Source organism: Lepidochelys kempii, chromosome 6 (assembly GCF_965140265.1).
Source record: "Lepidochelys kempii isolate rLepKem1 chromosome 6, rLepKem1.hap2, whole genome shotgun sequence".
In the NCBI taxonomy this organism is placed as follows: domain Eukaryota; kingdom Metazoa; phylum Chordata; order Testudines; family Cheloniidae; genus Lepidochelys; species Lepidochelys kempii.
Genome location: NC_133261.1, coordinates 28938578 through 28952033, shown reverse-complemented (window position 1 = coordinate 28952033; position 13456 = coordinate 28938578). Strand labels below are relative to the sequence as shown.

Genomic DNA, 13456 nt, shown 5'->3' with positions numbered 1-13456 from the left:
CCCCAGTAGGTGCCTAAACTGCATAGACATCGATGTTTCTGCCAGTGGGCATATGCAAAGCTGCCTAAATCCTGATGCCGCCAAGCTGTTTGGTTCCTGTCACATCTAAGCTCTGGTGGGATTCTCAAAGTAAGCATTTTCTTGCCTGTCTTGCTGGCATGCCTACCTTACACAAAAGACATCAGGGATGAGCCTATGTGTAAGTGCCTAGTATATGCATGGGAGATATAGGAGATACCCAAGTTTGAATCCCTGATGTGGAGCAGGGACTCAAACCTGATTCTCCCACATCACTGGTGAATGCCCTAACCACTGGGATATACAGTCAATCTTGTCCTACTTTTTTCTTTGGCCTAATGAATATTTAATTATTCATACTGAATGGAACAGTTTCAACAGGAGAGATTGAGACCCACCCCAGAACAGCGTGTAGCTCGGGCGCTCTCCTGGGATGAGCAGACCTAAGTTCAAGTTCTTGCTACAAATCAGAAAGAGCAGAGATTTGAAAACAGGCTGTCTATGTCCCAGGTAAGTGCCCTAGCCACAGGGCTATAATGGCATGGGAAAGGTGTGTGTGTGGGGGGGGGTGCCTCTTTCTCTTGCATAGGTTACCTAAAGTGGCTGACATGTAACTCCAGGAGAGGGCTTATGGCTGAGAATCCCAAGTAGAGGGAGGGCCCTTCCTCTGTGGCATTGTTTACTGGCTAGCTTAGGCAGCTCCATGCTCAGCTTGCTGGCTTCTTGTTCCCTTTCTTAGGCACCTAATTCTCTCCAGGGAGAGCCTGAGCACCTAACTCTGGGCTGTGAATTCTACTGGGCAGCAGGCACCTAAGAGACCCCTTTGTAAATCTGGCCCTCAGTGCTTCACAAGCAGAGAACACGGTCAGATCTGGAACCAAAGAGTTGACAAGGGAGGGTCAATCGTAGGCCTGGCCGAAATGCTGAATTTTCGCTTTGGGGCAAATTTCAACATTTGAACAACAAAATTAATTACAATTCAGAACAAAAATAACTATTATCAAAAGTCCCTTAAATTGGAATTTCCTGAACAAAAAAATCAGTTTTGGAAAATGTGTTCAGGATTTTGGAATGTTGTTTCAGAGTTTCAAAATTTCATTTCAGATTTTATTTCATTAGTTTTATTCTCTTACTTTTGTATTTTTACATTATTTCATGATCTGTCAGTAGTGCTAGGTTAGGGTTAACAGTATACGTTAAAAGAAATTCTTTTTGCGAATACAGCCTAGCACGGCTGCTACTCTGAAACCTGTCAGTATACGTTAACACTATGTAGGGTTGTTAGTAGTACCATTGACGTGTCATATTATGCTATAGTGTTCTACTGTAAAATTCATTAAGGGCAGCTGCGACTTTGTGCCAATTGAAACATGTTATCTTCTGTAGGTCGAAACGTCTCCTGTTTGTGTTGTAATGAAACAGTTTAACTAGCAGCTGCCCTTAATGAGTTTAAAAATAAAACAAAAATAACAGGATATTTTAACTATCATGTCAGCCTGACATGCCAGTTGTACTAGTGCATTATACAGTACTGCAACTCACATGTCATGAAACAACATAAAAATATAAATGTGAGGAAAATTTCAAAAGAAATTTTGAAATCCAAAACGAAAGTCCAAAATCCCAGTAATTTTCTAAAACATTTTTTTCCATTTCGAATTTTCAGTGTCAATCTCTTCTTTGAAAAATATTTAGATTTTGATTAAACCAGCATTTTCCATTAAAAAATGCAGCGCCAGTCCATAATTTAAATAGGTCTTTGATTTAGGTGTCCAGCTTGAGACAGGTTGGGCCCTGATTTTGAGCAGTGTTGACCAGTTGAAAATTAGTCCACAAGCATCTCCACCTGAACATTTAAACGCTGAGACACCTAATATGTTTGCCCACTTTCAAAAGTTTGATGGCAGATAACTACAACTCCATATAGAGATGTGGCAGGAGCAAAAAGCCTTGGCAATAGACTACTTTGTCGTTGCTGAGCCAACCCAGGAGCTGGGCCAGCTTTTAGAGTTTGGGAAGCCTATTAGTCAACTTTAGGAAACTTACATTTTGAAGAGCACAGGCAAAGAGTTTTCCTGCTGTCATCAGCTTCCTCTGCTGCTGGGTAAATGGAGATCAGCTGCTTGTCACGGGGTCCATGCAGAATAATTACCAACAGTCTCAAAAATTCAATTAGCTCATCTGTGAGGTGCTGAGTGCTCTTTAACACCCGCATAAACCAAAGGGAGCTGAGGGTTTGCAGTAGATGCTCAGCACGTCATGGGTGAAGTCCTCTCTTATCACAGGCTTTGACTCTTTGTCAGCCTTCTACATTGTTTCTCCTTCCTTCTTGTAGAGGGAGCAGTCTAACTGGCCTGGCCTAAACCCACCGGGTGTATGTGTGTAACAAGTGCAGTGTGCTGGATTAGAGCTTTTGTTGCCTTTCTCTGCTTAGCTAGAGGATCCTGCAACATTGGTACAAGTGATGAAAACAGCCACCCATCTTTCAACCCCTCTGTCCTCAACTTAGGAGAGTGTAGGCCAGAGATACAGTTTAAAAAAGCACAAATTAATACACTGTTCTAACTAAGAGTTCTGGGTGTGTGTCCAGGGATGGAGAAGACTTACTTTTGTCCTCCTTCCTTGGATTTTTATCCCATTTATTTTTCCTTCCAGTTCATTCTATCTCCATAACACTTATTAAGTTTGCCTTTTATTTCTTTGCAAGAGCAGACTCTCCTCCTCCATCTTCTATATTTGCTTTTTCCCCACCCCCAATTCTCTCTTCCCCAGCTCTCTCCCTCCTAGAGTGTTGTAGCTTCCTCTTTACTCCATTTCTTCTGCTCCCTTTTTTCCTCTGTATCTCATTCTGTCTCCTTTCCGAGGGCCAATAGGGTGTCTCTCCTCACTGGGAATTACCTTTCCAGTTCCCCTCCTCCCCTGGGCTCTGGTAGATGCTGCTACTCCTGTGAAGAAGTCTGGGTTTCCCTTCTCTCTGTCCCCTGTGAAACTCTAGTTGTGTAGGCTTTTCTACTGATCACTTCCTCCCCACTCCCAAGTTTGTGTCCAGATGCTGTATTCTCAGCTCAGAGAAGGAACTAAAGTAAGTTGTAGGCAGCCCCGTTACCGGCTGGGAAGGAGCTTGCAGTGGCCTATCACCATCAGCAGAAGTTCAGCTATTTCTCACACAGAATCAAGTCAGTCATAGTTGCTCTCTACCACAGCTGGGACAACAGGTTTCACAAGCCCAAAAACTAGCCCTGGGTGGCTTTAGGACATGTAAATAAATATAGTAAAAAGTTAGTGACAGAGTTTATACCCCAGTCAAACTACATTAGGAAGGTTCTCTGAAGTGAGGAAACTAGTACTGTTGTTTTTTTTTTTTTAAAGGGGGAGATCAACTGAAATAGCTCTTCTGGCTCTTTGCTTACTGTTACATATAACCCTTCTGATTGTTGTAGATGAAAGAATTTAGAGAAAGATATATTTCTCTGTTTACAGAAGGTACACAAACTGAAGAATCAGTTTCATTATTTTCCCTTGTTTATGTTTTTTTCCCCCACATAGCAATAAGGAAGAGAAACCATTTTTAGAAGAAAGTAGGATGTGGTCGGAAGACCACAGAATTTGGAAGGGGGAGTAGCACTATTAACCATTTATTTTTAATTGGCTACACTTCAGGTGGATGTTCTCTCTTTAAATCAGAGCTGGCACATACAGGTCTCCCCAGTGTTGGAGATCCACATCTCAGATGCTATGAGCACCTGCCTAAGAGCACGTACCTGCAGGTGTAAAGGGCCAAAGGTTCATATAAGTATAGTCCCCTGGTATTTCCAGCATTCTGGGTAACACTTGCCTCCAGAAAACACAGACTCTATTTACAGTGGAAGTGTATTGCTGTGTATAGTATCAGTTATAGCTAAAGTTTGAGTGTTAGCTAAATAAGTCCTCATAAAAAGAAAACTAAGGGAAAAATTTAAAAACCTTGCACCTTTCAAGTGAATGCATCCAAAGCTCCCTTTAAGGGGAAGGGAGAGGGGAAGCCCTTTTTAACTTCTTTGTTATGTATAAAGAAGGCTTGAAAATAGTTCATATAAAAAAAAATCAGTTCTCTCTTTGCCAGAGAACTTTGGAGAGGACTGGAGAGCTAGTGGGATAATGAGGTCACAAGCAACAATGAAAGGTTAGTAATTGAGAAAGGGATTTTTAGTCTGGCTGATGAAAACCCTGAGTTTTTTTCTTTAATTTGATGAACACCTATTTAACAAAAACACCTGACAAACACTTGGATGAAAAGCTCTTTCTGATAGATTCACACCTGCCCACCCTCTCAATTACAGGCTAAGAGAACTCCCACTCCAAACCACTAAGAATTCCTCCTGCAGAATCAGAGAAAACAAGACTTGGTATAGAGATTTTTTTTTTTTTTACAGCCCCTGAATGCTTTTCAGACTTCAAATATGAGACAGCCATCAAACCAATGAGCACTTTGAATGATTAGTTACAAAGGAACAAGAAGATTAGTACCGGAACTGCTACTACAGTCAGAAATGTGGAAGCAGCATTACCTACAGAATGAACTTTGTACAACTTACAGCGAGTCTCCTTGGAGACAAGCCATTTATGCCTACATGAGTTGCTGAACAAGGATAAGGGCCTTACAAAAACTTCTGTAAGGAGCCTAAAGATACTCTAAGAAATGCCTAGATACCTAAGGAGGTAGGTGCTTAATATCTATTGACTTTTAATGGGAGTTAAGCGCCTAACCTGCTTAGGTGCTTTTGTAAATCCCAGGTGCCTATGTGCATCTTTTGGTTCCTAAATACCTTTGTAAATCTGGCCCAAGATCCATACACACAACTAAATTTCAGCCTGACATCTACTTTATGCAATTTTAACTCATTGTGATCACTCTAGCTGGGCATCAGTGCAGGTTTTGCTCCATACTGTCTTGTTAGTTATTATAGCCTATGTTTTGCTCTGTAGTTATTTATATGCTATACCAGAAAGATTGTGAAGCTGTAATTCTCCTATTGTATTACGCTAATCAGTGCGCTCCTTATCCCCCACTTATTTAGCTTCACGTGAAGAGAAAGTGACCCTAGCAGTTATCCGTCATGCTTATTAGATTGTCACTTACTTACTAAGGGAGAAGTAAATTGAACCTGTGGGTCAAGACATGGTAGTAAGCCTTAAGTAAAAAAAAACAAACAAAAAACTGCTACTTTTCCAGAAAGGGTCAGGATATTTATTACAACTATATAGCAGAACAGACAGAAAGTATCAACTCAAATGCATAACATGTAGTATATAACCACAAGGCTATATTATGACAGGCTTTCTCCAGGATGTTTTTAGCACTCAGAAAAGTGTGATTTCACTACTCTTTCAATAAGAGCCATTCATCTTTCTGGACCCATTGCTAATGCTGAGCTCAGAGCTTTTGCTTTATCCTTTTATAGGAGCCTTTCCCAGCATGCTGTCTGTCTTAGTAGCTAGCCCTTTAAATCTGTGAGGGAATGAGTTGTAGCTCTAATATAGTCATTTTGTGGTTTGCGGGGAAGGAACTGCTGCTTTTTTAAAAGCTGGTAAGCGTTTGGCTTCTTTTATGTATCTGCTTATTTTTCTTTTTCTGGGTGACAATGTGCTTTCTGCTGTGGAGGGGGTTTTATCTCTTGGGGTCTGCTGCTTTTTTCACTTTTTGTGTTTGATACTGGGAAACTTCCAAAGATCCTTTGCCTCTGCCATCAAAAGAAGGGCTTTCTGTCTCTCTGCAGTGTCACAAGAAGCCTGCTTGAGATAGTTTGTTAAAGTTACCTGGAAAACTGAGATCTTCCTGTGTGAAGTTCTGTGCAATTAATGAAGAGCATAAGGACGCAATATAACCTAGATGCTGACACACAAAGCATTTGATACATACTGATAAATGTTATTTAGTAGGGTGAACCAGAAGAATATATTCAGCTGGGGCAGAATTCCAGACTGCATAGTGCTATGGGAGAGGGGCAACTTGAATCACAGATATAGCTGAGATCCCTTTAACCATGTGAGTTACCTAGTGAAACAAATCCCTACAATCCAATTTCCTAGTATGTATACCAGCTAGGTGTAGAGACTTTATTTAGGTAACAAGACATCGGGGGAAAGTGTGAATTATATTGTTTATAAATGTCACCAGAATAAATGCCCATGGGGTGAATAGCAGTTGAGGCTTAAACTGCCATTAAGTTTAATTGGACTCATGGACCATATGTTGCCTTCCTGTGTAAAAGACCCATTGCATGGAAGAGAACAAATGAGCTAAGTATAGCAACTGCATAGATGTGTGAGTGCATTCTAACTTCCACCTAGCCTGGGAGAACTGTAGGGATGTGGGGAGGAAAGTGCCAGCAAAGGTACCAAGGGCAAGGGATCACTGAGAGTTTAGGCTCCCATTCGCATGGTTGATCTCTGTGTACTCTCCCTTCCCTCCCCCTCTCCCACCAGCCATGATAGCACAGTTGGGCTGGGCACTGTACTGCAATGGGCTACCAGACTGTGGCTTTTCTCTGTATGAGCTGAGGGTGTGAGGTTTTGGAGTACCCTGTCTGCAGGGTTGGACAGGGGTATGTGGAAACTTCACCGGAAGCTCTCCAAGCTACGGTAGACTGAGCATAAATTACCCAAAAATCTGTGTGTGGTAGGGGGCCAACCCAACTGTGGTTCACAAAGGCATCAGTGAAGTCAGGAGGCACAGGATTTAGAGATTTCATTTGGATTGGGGACTAACTTGACGCTATATTCCAGCATAATATGCTGCCAAATGCAACCCCTCCCTCCACCCCCCTTCACTTTAGTGTTGTAAAGAGGCCTTGAACAAGGAGCTCAGTTTTGACTGGCTGGCTGTGACAAAATATATGTTGGGTCACCCCAAATGATGCTTCCCTGCAAGAGTTCTTTCATTATGAAGAGATGAGGATATGCCACTCGCAGAGGTGAACCTTTTAATTTTGGTATGACACACTTATTACACCAATGTTGATCTGAGTTTTCTTTGTTAGTAAATGTACAATAGGTATGTCAATAAAATCAATAATAAAAAGCCATATTCAGCCAATTGGTTGCGAAATACAGTTGTCATGTTTTCACAGAAATTATAATAGTTACAAATGAAGTCTATAGGATCTGTGGTTTGCTGTTACGTGAATGAAGAACAGGAAACATGAGTAAACTACAGATACAAAAACATGTATTAGTGGTTCATCATTTGCTCCTTTCACAACAAAAATAATATGAAGACCCGTTTGGACACAGCTGGCTCCCAATAATCTGCAAACATACAAGGCCTAGCTCAGTGCATACTGCTGCTCTGAGTGGTTTCTGATGGTTCTAAAATAGAAAATTACTTATGCCTTTATACTCTAGTCAGTTGAAGCAGCTAGTTGAGCTGTGAGACTCGTACAGCAGCAATGTGGCTTGGTACACTTCAGTGGAATTTGGAAAACTCTCTCTGTGGCTAGAATATCTTCACTTTCTTTGTGTTCATCCCAAAATTTCACCATAAAAATGCCAGCCCTCGGTTTGACCGTGTTTGTGGGAACATGCAAAATGGTTCCCAGTGTGGTATGTTGTTTTGACAACTCTGTAGCTATAAGGACAACATCTTTGCTTCAAAAGACTCTGTTTCATGCAAATAATTTGATGGCTTATTGAACTAATCAGTATTTTGAAACATTACTTTAAATGTTAATGCTATATTCAGTTTACTTGGAAAAGAGCTGCAGAGGAAGGATTTTTTTTGAAGTAGAGCATTTCATTTTTCTCTGATCAGTGAATGGTATTTGAAAAGATACAGGAGTTACTAGTTTGTGATGTATCTTGTTTTCTTTCAACTTACTTAAGATCTTGCACAGAAATCTCTAATGTAAATCAGAGGGTCAAATATTTGAATGTTTCTGTGATCAGACTTAACTGCAAATGTAATACATAAGAGATACTCTTAATGAAATTACATTCTCAATTGACCTAATGCGTTGCCCTTGTTTACTGTGACTCTGAAATTGTAGAATAAGTAAATAAGTTGCTATTTATTATAATTAAAATATTTTAATTAATTGAGCCATTGTTGCTGCTGTTAGTACTGATCGCTAGTGATACCTATATTTAAGCATATCTAAGGGCTTGTGTAAGACCCTGTTTTGCACAGAAGGGATGTTTCTTCATTAATTTCTGCATTAAATTGCTGCATAACTAGGTGCTGCCTGCCTCCCCATAAGGAGATTTTTATGGTCTGTAATCCTGACACAACCATAGCACCAAACATTTCCATAGAATGGAAACTTTGATAAAAGGGTGTGTGTAGCCAGGCCAGTAACAGGGTTTCATAAAGTTAGAGATTTTTCAGGTCAGTGGAGATCATTAGATCATCTAGTTTGACCTGTATAACACCATAGAATTTCATCCCGATTTACCCTGCACTGAGCTCAGCAATAATTTGTGTTTGACTAAAATGTATCTTCTAGGGTGGCACCCACTCTTGATTTGAAGACATCAAGGGATGGAGAATCCACCATTTCCCTTGGTAGTTTGTTCTAATGGTTGATCACCCTCACTGTTAAATGGAGCACACATCTTTCTAATTTGAATTTGTCTGCCTTCAGCTTCTAGTCATTGGTTCTTCTTCTCTGCTGGATTAAAAGAGCATGTTACGACCCAATATTTTGTCAGTGTTAAGGTATTTACACCATAATTAAGCCACATCTCAGTCTTCCTTTGGATAAGCTAAACTCATTGAGCTCTTTAACTCATACTGTAAGGCATTTTCTACTACAGTCCTTTAATCATTTTTGTCTCTTTTCTGTGCCCCCTCCAATTTTTCAACATCCTTTTTTAAATGTGGACACCAGAACTGGATACTGTATTCTAATACTGGTTTCACCAATGCCATAATCAGAGGTAAAATCATCTCCCTACTCTTATTCCTTACTCCTATTTATACATCCAAGGATCATATTGGGAGCTCGCATTCAGTGATTTAGCCGAGTCATTGATAAAGTTGACAATAGACTGGAGAGTTCGCTTATGAAGTTTGTGGATGACACCAAGATGGAAGGGGTTGAAAGCACTTAGGAGGGCAGGATTAGAATTCAAAATGATCTTGACAAATTGGATAATTGACATGAAATCAACAAATTTAACTTCAATAAAGACAAGTGCAAAGTACTTCACTTGGGAAGGAAAAATCCAATGCTAAATGGGGAATAACTGTGTAGGCAGTAGTACTGCTGAAAAGGACATAAGGGTTGTAATGGATCATGCAATGAATATGAGCCAACAATGTGGTGCAGTGGTGAAAAAGGCTAATAGCTTTCTGGGGCATATTGACAGGACTGTTGTATGTAAAACCAGGAGGTAACAGTCATGCTCTACTCAGCACTGGGCAGCCTCAGCGGAGTACTGTGTCCTGTTCTGGGCACCATGCTTTAAGAAAAACATAGATCAAATTGGATAAAGTCCAGAGGACAGCAACAAAAATGCTAAAAGGTTTAGAAAACCTGACCTCTGAGGAAAGGTTACAAAAACTGGGCACGTTTTGTCTTGAGAAAAGAAGACTGAGCGGGAATCTGATAAGTCTTCAAATATGTTAAGGCTGTTATAAGGAGGATGGTAATTGATTGTTCTCCATGTTGTCAAGATTCCTCCCCCACTCTGAACTCTAGGGTACAGATGTGGGGACCTGCATGAAAAACCTCCTAAGCTTATCTTTACCAGCTTAGGTCGAAACTTCCCCAAGGTACAAAATATTCCACCCTTTGTCCTTGGATTGGCCGCTACCACCACCAAACTAATACTGGTTACTGGGGAAGAGCTGTTTGGACACGTCTTTCCCCCCAAAATACTTACCAAAACCTTGCACCCCACTTCCTGGACAAGGTTTGGTAAAAAGCCTCACCAATTTGCCTAGGTGACTACAGACCCAGACCCTTGGATCTGAGAACAATGAAAAAGCATTCAGTTTTCTTACAAGAAGACTTTTAATAAAAATAGAAGTAAATAGAAATAAAGAAATCCCCCCTGTAAAATCAGGATGGTAGATACCTTACAGGGTAATTAGATTCAAAACATAGAGAACCCCTCTAGGCAAAACCTTAAGTTACAAAAAAGATACACAGACAGAAATAGTTATTCTATTCAGCACAGTTCTTTTCTCAGCCATTTAAAAAAATCATAATCTAACACGTACCTAGCTAGATTACTTACTAAAAGTTCTAAGACTCCATTCCTGGTCTATCCCTGGCAAAGACAGAATATAGACAGACGCACAGACCCTTTGTTTCTCTCCCCCCTCCCAGCTTTTGAAAGTATCTTGTCTCCTCATTGGTCATTTTGGTCAGGTGCCAGCGAGGTTACCTTTAGCTTCTTAACCCTTTACAGGTGAGAGGAGCTTTCCCCTGGCCAGGAGGGATTTCAAAGGGGTTTACCCTTCCCTTTATATTTATGACAATGTCCAAGGAATGTAGGACAAGTGATGGGTTTAATCTACAGCAAGGGAGATTGAGGTTAATATTAGGAAAAATTTTCTGACTACAAGGATGTTAAGCACTGGAATAGGTTACGGAATCCTTGTCATTGGAGATTGTTAAGAACAGGTTGGGTGAACACTTGTCAGGGAAGGTCTAGATATACTTGATTCAGCCTCGGAACAGGGGGGCTGGACTAAATGGCCCCTCAAAGTTCCTTCCAGCTTTACTTTTCTATGATTCTGTGACTCTTAAATCCTTTTCAGAGTCACTGTTTTCCAGGACACAGCCCCCATCTGATAGATATGGCCAGTATTCCTTGTTTCTTGATGAATTTAAATGGATTTTGCTTGAATCCAGATCTCTCTGTAGGTCTGTTTTGTCCTCATCATTTGCCATTCTGCCAATTTTTGTGTCATCCACAAACTTTATTAGGAGTGATTTTTATATTTACTTTCTGATTGTTGGTGAAAATATGAACGAGTGTTGGGCCTAGTACTGATCCCTGCAGAGCCCAACAGAACCACCACCATTCAAAGATGACTCCCCATTGACAACTAACTTTTTGAGACTGGTCAGTTAGCCATGTTTTATTCCATTTAACATTTGCTTTATTGATATTGTATAGCACTCACTTTTTAATCAACATGTCATACAGTACTTGGTTAAAATATATTCTATCAATTCTGTAGAGAGATTGTTATAGCACATTCATTGCTGCAGTATTTGAGTACCTTGAAGTAGCATATTAAGCAACGTGACTACACATCTGCCTTTTGGTGTTTGTTTTCTCATCCTCCCCCACCCCCGGGGATAGAAACAAATGCGGTGGATTGTCTTGTTTTTGCATGGTTTTAGGTTTGTTTAATATTCAAACATGCATGTTGCTATTATGTATGTGTTAGAGAAGGCAAAGTCAAAGAAATGAGCCTTGCACTTGGAGTAGAACGGGGTTGGCAACCTTTGGCACCAGACCAGTCAGGGTAAAGCCTCTGGCAGGCCAGGCCGGTTTGTTTATCTGGAGTGTCTGCAGGCATGGAGCCCCGCAGCTCCCACTGGCCGCAATTCACTGTTCCCAGCCAATGGGAGCTGTAGGAAGTAGAGACTAGCACGTCCCTCGGCCCGCGGTGCTTCCCACAGCTCCCATTGGCCAGGAACAGCAAATCGTGGCCAGTGAGAGCTGTGGGGCTCCGTGCCTGCAGATGCTCCAGATAAACCGACCCAACCCGCCAGCGGCTTTACCTTGACAGGCCGGGTGCCAGAGGTTGCTGACCCCTGGAATAGAAGGTGGTGAAGTTTTGTGATTGCCCTGAGTTCCTGGTGGAGTTCATTCCACAGTCTGAGAACAGCCCCCCTTGAAGTTCTGCCTACTGCATTCACAAGCTTTACTCATATTGTAGAGAGTTACATTGTGCTTGAGGAGCATAGTCTGTTGATAGTTGAGGAGCATAGTTGACCATAGTCTTTGTTCCACATCTTAGGAAATCTTCTAGATAGCCTGAACCCAGGCCATCGAGCACCTTGAAGATAAGGACCAAGATCTTTAAATTGCTTAGAAATTCTATGGGAAGCAACTGCAGAGAGCAGAGGATAGATGTGATCTGTTTGTGGAGCTGCGTTGCGGAGGCGATGCCCTGCAGTGTTCTGTTACCAGCTGGAGCTTCCCAAATGCCGAAGGCTTCGTGCCCAAGTTTATGATGTGGCTATAATCCAGCTGAGAGGTGACAAAGGAATGAATAATTGAGGCCGGGTCGTTGCCCATGGAGATGGGATTGGGTCTCCTAGCCAACTGGAGATGGCAAGAAAGCATGACTTGTAGCTGCTGCTATGTGAGAACTTAGCGTCAGCAAGGAATCCAAGAGTACTCTTAAATTATGGATCTAATTGTGGCACAGCTATAGCTCTGTTGTTAAGGTTAAGACCCTGTTTTCTATTTAAAGCTCAACTGTAAGTGCTCTAAAGTCTGCATGGTTACTTGAATTGGTCATGGGGCTCTGTTAGGCATTCGACTTTGGGGTCATTTGACCACAAGTTTCCCAAAATACGCCTGGTGTTGGGGTGGGAGGGGCAGCGCAACCACTTTTCTTAAAGTTGACCCATTCTGGCAATGTTTATTTATGTGCAAAAAGTGATCAAACTAAGGTTCAGCTCATTGCACCAGTATCTCCAGTGTTCAAGAGTTACCCTCAAAAGAGTTCATGGCACCCACCAGCCCCTTGGGGGAATCAAATTAAAATGTTGTTTGAAAGAGTTTCTTCTCAACTTAGGTGCCTGAGAAGGCTCATGCACCCAGTGGATTACACTGTGCATGTGCAGAGAGAGGCTAACTATTTGTAAAATAACTTCTGTGTCACAGGAACTGTGTGGCTCCCAGGGTATGTTATGGTCCTCTAATCCGAGCACTATCCCCACCCAATCTGCCTCTGTCAAAGGTTTTTTTTATTATTATTATTTTTTGGGAAATACAGCAGAGTATTCAGAAGGCTCTGAAATGACTTTTAAAACAAAAAAGAAAAAAACCCTACACAAGCACATGCTTTCTATGAAGGTGACTGGTGTGGAAGAGTAGGTGGGAATGAGGGACAAGTGTTGGGAGATAAAGTCGGACGAGGGTAAATGGGAGGGCCCTTCCATTTTAGAAGAAAAATGCCCTTCTTTGACAGTCTCTTAGATCAGTGGCTCCCAACTTTTCCAGACTACCGTGCCCCTTTTAGGAGTCTGATTTGTCTTGTGTACCCTAAACATACTTGCTTACAAAATCACAGATAAAAACACACAAGTGCCATAGCACACTATTACTGAAAAATTGCGGACTTTCTCATTACTACCATATAATTATAAAATAAATCAATTGGAATATAAATATAGTACTTACATTTCAGTGTCTAATATATAGAGCAATAGAAACAAGTTGTTGTCTGTATAAAATTTTAGTTTGTACTTACTTCACTAGCCTGTCG

At 41.2% G+C, this 13456-nt stretch overlaps 1 protein-coding gene across 7 annotated transcripts in view; it reads left to right on the top strand.

The window, feature by feature from the left end:
* Positions 1–13456, top strand: part of OSBPL5 (oxysterol binding protein like 5) — a 221067-nt gene that overhangs the window by 119929 nt on the left and 87682 nt on the right. Inside the window, exon 1 of one of the 7 annotated variants that reach the window (XM_073347296.1) lies at positions 817–882. The exons of the other annotated variants lie outside the window; for them this stretch is intronic. The gene's annotated coding sequence lies outside the window, so the exon portion shown is untranslated. Of the gene's footprint in view, positions 1–816; positions 883–13456 lie in introns of those variants that run through there. 7 annotated transcript variants of the gene reach the window in all.